Below are 9,582 nucleotides of genomic sequence, written 5' to 3'. Positions count from 1 at the left end.
AAGGGAAAATGTAGGCCCCCTTGTTAAGAATTATTAAGAATTTCAAGATAGCTACAACAGAGCATCAAACCAAGTGCAAGACCTCCTAAGTAAGTATGGGGCCCTGTACAATTACATAGGTCAACACCCATAAAGCCAGCCTGAATGTTTTTAATCTTGATCTGGGTACTAGTCCCATGGATATTTCCAATTTATAAAAATTCAAGGAGCTCTACAGTATATGCCTTTTTCTGTATGTATATTCTACCTCAGTTAAAAGGTCAAAATACATAAAATCACTAAGCAAGATCTTAGATGAAGGCCCTCCAAATCACATTCATTAACACAATCTGCATGGATTATCAAACAGAGGAGCTGATCAGCCTTCTACCCTTCTTTAATGTTTAGATGGCTTTTGCCAGCAGGAAAATTCATCCTCCCCTCAAATCAAACAAAACTCTAACATCTAGTAGATGACCACACTTTTTTATGAGAACATTTCAAATACCCAAGAATGTGAGGAAAGCAGGAACCAGAGCAATCCTCAGCCTCAGTGGCTACACAGTCTTAAAAACTACAGTATAGCAAGATCCAAAAGACCACAGAACAAAATAGCATCAGCCTTTCCTCTGAAGAATTTCTTTTAGCTTTTCCTTATTTGCTTGGTTTCATCCAGGGTAGCAGGTGGATATTAATGTATTTGCATGCATACTGAATTTTTATATTTCCCTTCCTCTTCAATTTTGGGGAACGTATGAATATTTTTGTGTCAGAATTTTTTTTTCTAACTGGCTTACAATGATTGTCAGTGACAGTTGCTCAGTAAGTAAAAGCAGGTGAGGTAAAACAAATGGCTGTATATTTAACAGAGATATTTTCAGCTGAAATTCTCATTCTTCAGTGAGGCTAATCACATCTCACTATTGAAAATTAAAAACAAAGAACCCTCTAAAGTGGCTGTCTGTCTTTGTGGCCACTTGATACTTTTTAAACAATATTTCGGTATGTTGATAATTTCCCACCTCTTTGAGACAGAAACTAGAACTCACCTTCACGGTTTCCCTTGCAGCTAAAGTATCCCATGATCCTATCAATCAGATGCAGCCAAGGAAGGATGATTAGGAAAGGGCACCATAAGGGAGGAGGAGGGGTTCAGAATGGTCTTTGTTTGATGGTGGAACCTCAAGCTATAGTGGCAGAGGTCTCAGTGTGTGTTTCCTATCAGAAGATGAATTGATGGTTGTGTAGCCTCCAAACCTGGGGACTATCTCAAGGAATCTATGAGCTACCTGGGGCTCAGGAAAAGGCCCAGGTTATTGCAGGTACTCATTGGTTGTTTATTGAATTAATGTCAACATAAATCAGAGCAAACATAAACCTATCCAAGTAATTTCACTCACTTTGATTTATTGAACATCTATGTCACTTGAAGTTAAAAAGAGTATAATTGCTTCATGTAACTACAAATATTTACCAACCTGGGGGGATTATGCTGTGGTTCTACCCTAAGGACTCTTCTCTCATGCTACTTGTTGTGGGCATCAGTTTATTTGAGCAGTTCCCTACCCTCTGAAATGTCAATGACATGAGCCAAATAAATGTTACATGGCCAATATTAATCCAATTTACAAGAAAGGAAGAAAGGTCCTGTTCTCTCTTCCCTCCAGTCCCTCATCATACTCTCATTTTTCCAGTCATCCTGATTTCATGATTAATTGGTATATGAAATTGGCATCAATTTGAGTGCCTCCATACACTCATTCCGGGTCTATGAGCTAGTAAACACATAGACCACATTGGTGGACTGTGAAAAGGTTCCCCACCACTTTGCTAATTTCAGGTGGGTTGTGAAGATAATTTTTCATGCCCCCTATTATTTCCAACCACGTCCAAGTCAACTTACCTCAATATAAGTAGAGCCATAAGGAAGGCATGATCATATATGTGCTGCATGATCATAATGAACACTTCAAAAACCAACATCCTGTGCTAGTGTATCAAAGCAAAAGAGAACTTTGCAGAGTGGTAATTAATGTGCGTGATCTGGGTTGCTGCAGATAACCATTCAAGGGAACCGTCTAACTTCAGAGATGGCAGGAACTGGAGAAAGAGAAGTCCATAGTGCAGAAAAAAAAATAATAGCTATGAAAAATCACACATTTGGAAAACTTTTCATGGACAGTGAAGCCTGAGCTTTATTCTTTCTCTGACTCCCAGACAATTTAGAATGCATAGTACTTATAATAGTCTACACTATACACCATCTCTCCTCTTATTAAACTACTTTTCAACTCTAGATTTGCTATTGAAGGTCTTGTCACCCAAACTAGTTCTTTGTAAGTAGAATACATTAATAATAAGAATAAACATTTATTTGGGGGGTCTCTTATATACCAGACAATATTTTAGGTGTTCTGTTTATGTCATTTCTGTAAGAAACCAAAAATGTGATATTACTTGCATTTTATATTTTAACTTGAATAAAAATCAGTAACTTGCTCAAGGTTACACAGAAGACTGGAAGTCAAACCAAGGACAGCTTGACCTTAATGTCTGTGCTCTTAACTACTAAAATGTATCTTTCTTCTTCCTCCATTCTCTCTCTCCAGGCATAGCAGAGACTCCCACATAACAGATCCTCAATACATACTGATTTTAGGAGACACAGAAAATATTTATTAACTATATTCCAAATATCCTTCAACATCTTCATAAGTTTAAGTTGTGTTCTATTTTATTTGGACACCAATATTTAATCTGTATTTTTCTCTTCAGTGAATTTAATATGAATGCTGTCTCTACTACTGATTTTCTTTGGAGACATTAATTGCTCTTTTCTAATCTAGTCCTCCAGTTCTTGGTGAATTCTGAAGCACAACAATTTCTTAGATTTGATCGGATATGATTGGACTCCAGGGTGACCAATAACCCCTCCCCTGCTTTCCCGTGAGCAGCCCAATGTTAACATACTAAGAACATATCTTCACCTCCATCCCTTTTTCTATCTTCCCTGCCTCTTCAATCTCTTCTTGTGTTAATCTTCTATCCACCTGTGGTAAGCTGTATGCATGATCTTTCCATTCTCTGCAACCATGTTCTTATGATGTGACATTGTAAGCTCTGCCATAAGATTTAATATCTATTTCTCTATATCTATTGGATTTGATTTGGACAAGTGACTTACTTTGTCCAAGGAGGTATCGGCAAATACAGCAAAAACATAGGCATGAAAAATTCTGGTGTATTAAGCTTACTCTCATGCTTCTCTTGGAACCCTGCTGCCATGTGAACAATCCTGGGAGAGCCTGCTGGAGCACAAGTGATCACATGGAGAACTGAGGTGCCCCAGTACGGTGACAGCCATCCAGCTCCCAGCCTGTGCTACAGATGCCTGAGGGAGCCCCATGGCAAGACCATGTGAGCCTGATTAAGGCCAGAAGTTCCACCCATGTAAGACCAGCCCAAAGTGCTGACCCACAGAATCATGAGTTAACAAGGATCTTCTAAAATTTGGAAAAGTTTATTACATAGCAAAAAGTGATATATCCACCTTTCTAATCCTCAGTTTAAATATCATCTCCTGAGCGAGGTATTCCCTAACCACCAGAGATCAAGTAGACACCCCTTGTTATTTTTTATCAGAGTATATTATTCATTACCTTGTTTGCTTCTTTATTATTTGTCTCTCAAACTAGGCCATGAACTCAGTGAGGGGAAAGTAGCATATCTCTCATGTTCATCATTGAATTTGTAGTGCTGTGTACATATTAGGTGCTCAATAAGTCTTTGTTGAATGAAAATATTTGCTTTGTCAAATTTTCTGCTCTCAGCTGATAATAGTGCCTGGCATGTGGTATGAGTGCTGAATGAATAGGCTTCCTCAGACACTTCCACAGACATTCTCCAGCTATACATCTTGTCTTCCCAATGTCTTTGGTCCACTACAGCAATCTTCCCAAAAGTTTTCAAAAGTCAAACATTGGAAGGCAGTGTTACAAAGTGGAGAGAATGATTTTAGGATCTGTACTAACCTCTTTTTAAATAGATCTCCCATAGAGCAGAAGCAATGGTGGCAAGAGTGGTTTTAAGATTTGGCATCAACTGATGTGCTTTCAATTTCATTATTTGAAATTCATCCTTTTAATAGGTTGTATCTTAAATGTTTATTTCTGTTAAAATAGAAAGTGAGTACTTCACAGCACTGTTTATAACTCAGTTCCCCACATAACTCCAGATGAATATCCCCATGGGGAGATGATTCTGAAGAATATAGTACAGCAGGAGTCAGAATCAATTTTCTGCATCTACTAAGTATTTGTCTCCTGACAGGGCTAGCTGGGATTACAAGAGGAAAAGAAAGTATTCCATTCCCTGAGCCCTGATATCACCTAAATGTTCTGAAGGAAAAATAAATTTTATGCTATGATGTCATCTCATTAAATAGTGTTCTGATTTAGCATCTAATACTGATTAATGCCATCATGTCTAAACCAGCACTGTCCTACAGTATGCCAGCCAGTAGTTACGTGTGACTACTGAGCACTTGAAATGGTCCCAAGTCAAATAGCAATATACTGTAAAACACATGATTTTTAGAACTTAGTTCCAAAAAATTTAATATATCTTATTAATTTTTATATTGATAGTATGTTGAACTGATAATATTTGGGATTATTGGGCTAAATAAAATGTATTATTAAAATTAATTTTACCTCTTTCTAATTACTTTTTAAATGTGGCCATTAGAAAATTAAAAATGTTGTATGTGGCTAGCACTTTTGTGTTACACAGTGCTGCTCTAGACACTTGGATGGGCAGATACCCTGAAGTCTTGCTTTTCTATGGAGAATGCTAAAGGCATCAGAAAAATGCCAGATCAGCCAGATCTGCTGCTCAGATGGCATTTCCCTCCATTCATGTCAGAAAAATTGTATGTACAGTAAGAAAAGGTATTCCCCACTCTATTATTTCTATATTCAGTGAGACTATCTGAGCAATAGAGAAATGTTTTATTTATTTTTTCTATATAGTGGTTCTCAAACTTGGCTTCCCATTAGAATCACCTGAGGGGCTTTAAAAATTCCAAAGACAGGCTACACCCCAGACTAATTAAATGGTAATGTCTTGGGGTTGGACCCAATCATCAGGTTTTTTGTTTAAGTTCCTCAGGTGATTACAAACACCTGGGCTCTCCAGCATTCCACAAAGCTTGCTTTACAAGCAAAGGCAGGTCTGAGGATTAAGAACACCTGACTCTACCATCACATATAGCAGGTCCTTGAATAGTTTTATTCAATGTTGTTTTATTATAATGTTGATGAGAAAAAATGCTTGATTGCTGGCTGGGCCCACTGACTGTGTGGAGTTTTCATGTTCTCCCCATGTCTGTGTGGGTTTTCACCCGAAACTCCAGTTTCCTCCCACACCTCAAAGATGTGCATATTAAGTGAATCAGTGTGTCTACATTGTCCTCGTCTGAGTGAGTGTGGGTGTGGGTAAGAGTGCTCTGTGACGGAAAGGCGTGCTGTCCTGGGTGCCCACCCAGCACACTGATCTGTCAGATGCTTCAGCCACGATGAACCTGAACTGGAATAAATGGGTTGGAAAAGAATTCTCTTTTTTTATTCATCTTTCTTAACTGTATGTATAGCTCACATTAATTTCGATGTTTAATATTAGGAGTGTTTGGGGTCTTTAGTTAAAAGGTTAATGATATGTTTGTGGCCAGAAATATGCTGTAGGTATTTTTTTTATCAGCTACCCTGACTCAATTGCTACAGTTTTATTAAAATATTCTGGAGGTTGAAGTTGATTGCACACTTCTAAGTGAGCCAATAATGTGAGGCAAGACTTTCAAAGGGTAGCACCATCTGTCTGAGATTGTGCTATAAACATGTTATCTCCACAATATAAGAAGCTAAGATCCCCCTCCACTCTTGACCAGTCAGACCACACCTAGAGTGTCTTTCTCAAGTCTGTGGACCACATTTAAAAGGGAGGTAGAACTCATGCATCGTGCAGCTACCAAGTGTCGAGCACTGTGCTGTGTGCACTGTGTATGCTTCATCCTCCCACCACTCAGCGAGGTAGGTGTTAATACTCCACTTCCTTGATAAAGATGAGGAAACTGAGTCTAAGAGGTTAAATAGGTTGCCTATGGTCATACAGCTGATAAGTAGAGGGTCTATATTCGCATTCTATGCAACTTCATTAAACTTCTGCAACGAGGGGAGGGCTTTCATTCTGGGTAACTTAAGTGGATCCAGAACCTTGCCTCACTCTTCCTTTTCCTTCTCACTCAGGGATCCTCGCCTCAGCCACCCTCCCCCATAGCCACACTCTGGACCCGGCCAGCTCTCACAAGTGCATCGTATTTAAAATCTCCATCTCAGACGTGCCCCCGCGAACCACCGCCTCCGGCTCCTCTCGCTTCCTCATTCACTTGTGCCCACAATGCCTGTCCTTCCACTTCATCAAGACTTTTGATTTCTCTTTTCAGCCTTTGACTTTTCTTCCCTCTGGTGTTCACTTCTTGGTGTTCTACCCATCTGAGACTCTACCATCCATCGCTTCAGCCATTCTCTTGCACAAGTCCTTAATTCCTTCACACGCTATCCTTCTGTACCCTCCTCCAGGCACAACCCATCTCCACTCACTTCGACTGCCTTCGTCCTCTATGCCTGCACATGCGTCAGTAAGGAGAGCTGAGAAAACTACCCACAGGTTTGAACCCTACCGATTTATGATCTCAGACTCATCTGGGTCCTTAGCTCTGTCTGGAAATCATTCTGGCTTCTACAGCCAAGCCCCACTTCTGAACAGCAGAAACAAAAGCGGAGAACCCATTTTCCTGAAATGTTCACCTACCACTTTATTTTTAACAGAACCTTTTTCTCTCGTTCACAAAGAAAATGGAAACCACAAAGAGGAAGTCCCTCGACCTCCTGCCACCAGCCGTACAAAGCTTCCTGCACCTGCACCCTCTTTCCCTCCTCTTACAGGAGGCCCCTCCTCCTGTCTAAGCCTCCTACTTCCTTTTCTCCGTGTGCTCAGGAACCTTGCTCTTTCAAGGATCCACCATGTTCAGCCTCCCTTTGTCCTGGCTCCTTCTCAGCAACATTTACAGGCTCTTATCTAAAAACATGACAAAACCGAATCTCTCTGGTGTCTGCATGTTTTTTTTATTCCAGCCAAGGTCTCACTCCCCTCTATCACAGCCAACCTTTTTGAGTTGACTCCATTCCCTCACCTCACCCCATTACCATCTGGCAGCCTTCCATGCCGTCCACTGAAACCTCTTACTGAGGTCATTAATAAATTCCTTATTCCTAAATCCAGGGGTCACTTATCAATCATAGTGAAACTCTTGGCACCAAATGACTGGTACCTGAGACCGCAGGGCCTGCTAAGTCCCATGGTTGCAGGTTTGCGCTTTGTTCTCTGCCTGCCTTTCCCCATCCCCATTTCAAACGCCTTCTGCTATCCTTCAAACCAAAGTCTCCAAGAAGTGTCTGCCCTGGGCCTCCTTTCTTACTGCTGCCTCTCCCTCGATCTTGTTTTCCTTCCACTTAGTGATGACACCCATACCAGCCAGACCTCATAACTGAGCTCCACATCTGTGTACATCCAACTAACCAGCCAATGCTTCCCGTCTGAGACCTCCTCTTCCCTACCCTCCTAAACTCAATCCTGTGCAAGCTGACTCTGTTACCTTCATTCATATAATGGTTGTTCTTCCTGTGCCTTTTTCTCCAGGGAATGGCATTACCATCAATTCAGCTGCACAAGCCAGAAACCAGAGCTCAACCTTGACTCCTACCTGTCTTTCAGTCTCATTCGACTAATTCCTCAGTCAACACACCTTGGCAGTATTACTTGTGAACCCTTCCATTTCTCTTCTTTGCTGTTCTCTTTAGTCTAGTCTAGTCTAGTCTAATTCACATCACTATTGGTGGCATAATGTATGTTTGGTGCATTGTTTGTGAATATTTAATTCTGCTGTGAAAGACAAGAAAACAATTGGGAGGCATGGAACTCATATGATGTCTTAGGCATAGGTAAGTAAATTTTTAACCTGGAAAATGTAAGCTAAGCAGAGTAAATATTGCATATATATGTAAACATAGAAAAGGATGGAAGGATCAAGGAAACATGAATACTCATGATATGTATGATAAATAAACATGAGGTACATGAGGCATACTATTTTTATGTCAGGTTTATGAGGCACTCCATATTTATGAAGTCTTACTTCAGCCAGCCACTGATGACACCCATCATTACCCCATGTGTCTTCTTCCTCAGAAATATAAAATCCTCAGGTGTTTCAGCAGACTTATTGACAAGCTAGGGCTGTGGTTTGGGAGTACTCATCTCTGCATCTCTCAGAGAAAGCGTTGGCCATTGGTCCCAGGCACCTGCTGTCAGCAGACCCCTGGCTCAAGCCTCAACTCTGGTGCTTATAACAACACCATCGTCAGGAAAGGCTGATACAGCTGAGAGAGATACAGACAGACAGAATATGTAGGCCCACTTTATATTACAGAATTCTGGAAGTGTGGTCATTCTTCTTGCTTGTACCCTGTATTCAGTGTGCAAACCTGCCTCCTCTCTTTCCCCTTGCCATTTGCTATGTGTTTTAAAATTTATTTGATAAGCTATGTGATTCAAGCTTTTTCACATAATCTGTTAGTCTTTCTTTTCTGTGACCTCTTCTGTACTTTGCCAGGTGGTGTACTTAGAGACAACCACTGTATCATGATGGATAGAATCCTGCATGACAGATTAACAGCATTAGAGACCTCAATTCTTCACCACTCCTTATATACATGGACTTTGTTATGTTATTTTGCGGCTGCTCCTATCAAGGGACAAAAAGTATTGTCCTGCCTTTTGAAGTTGAGCTCAGCCATGTGGTGAGCTTTGTCCAACAGGCTGTTAGCAAACATGATGCTAGCAGAGGCCTGAAAGAGAACTTGTCCATTTTGACTTGCTCTCCTGCGCCTCTTGCATATATATGACAATGATGTGCCAAGTCTGCCTGCTGTTCCCAGGAGGAAGATAACAAACACAGGGTGTGAGGTCATGGCCAGCCAAATCCAGTCTAGACCAGCTGACTCCCATTTGGCTGCAGATGTGTGAGCGAGTCCAGCCAGAGCCAGTAGAAACATTCAGCAGAGCTCAGCTTAGATTGTCCAACACCCAAATGATCCACATACTCATAAAAATAATTGTTTTAAGCCACTGAGTTTTGGGTAACTTGTTACACAGTAATAGTCAACTTATATACTTACTGAGACACATTTATCAACTTCCTAACTTTTATTCCTGCCTACAGTGCTTCCTTCCAATCCCTTTTCTTAACTAAAGTTATGATGCTTTTTTAACTTCCTCCATAGTCTGGCTCCATGATTTTTCATCTAAGTGTTACATATCTTGTCATTACCTTCCTCCCTCTCTAAATTTTGATTGCATCAAACTGTTTGCAGATTCCTCATCAATTCATTTTCTCTTACCTCCAAGCCTGTGAATATGTCATTTTCTCTACAGGGCAAGCTTTTGTAATTGGCTTTTTCTGGCCATTAATCATCCTCATTCATCAGA

This window comes from Rousettus aegyptiacus, unplaced genomic scaffold, assembly GCF_014176215.1.
Source record: "Rousettus aegyptiacus isolate mRouAeg1 unplaced genomic scaffold, mRouAeg1.p scaffold_m13_p_9, whole genome shotgun sequence".
Classification (NCBI taxonomy): Eukaryota; Metazoa; Chordata; class Mammalia; order Chiroptera; family Pteropodidae; genus Rousettus; species Rousettus aegyptiacus.
The sequence above is the reverse complement of the archived record's forward strand: the minus strand, read 5'-3'. Positions refer to the sequence as shown.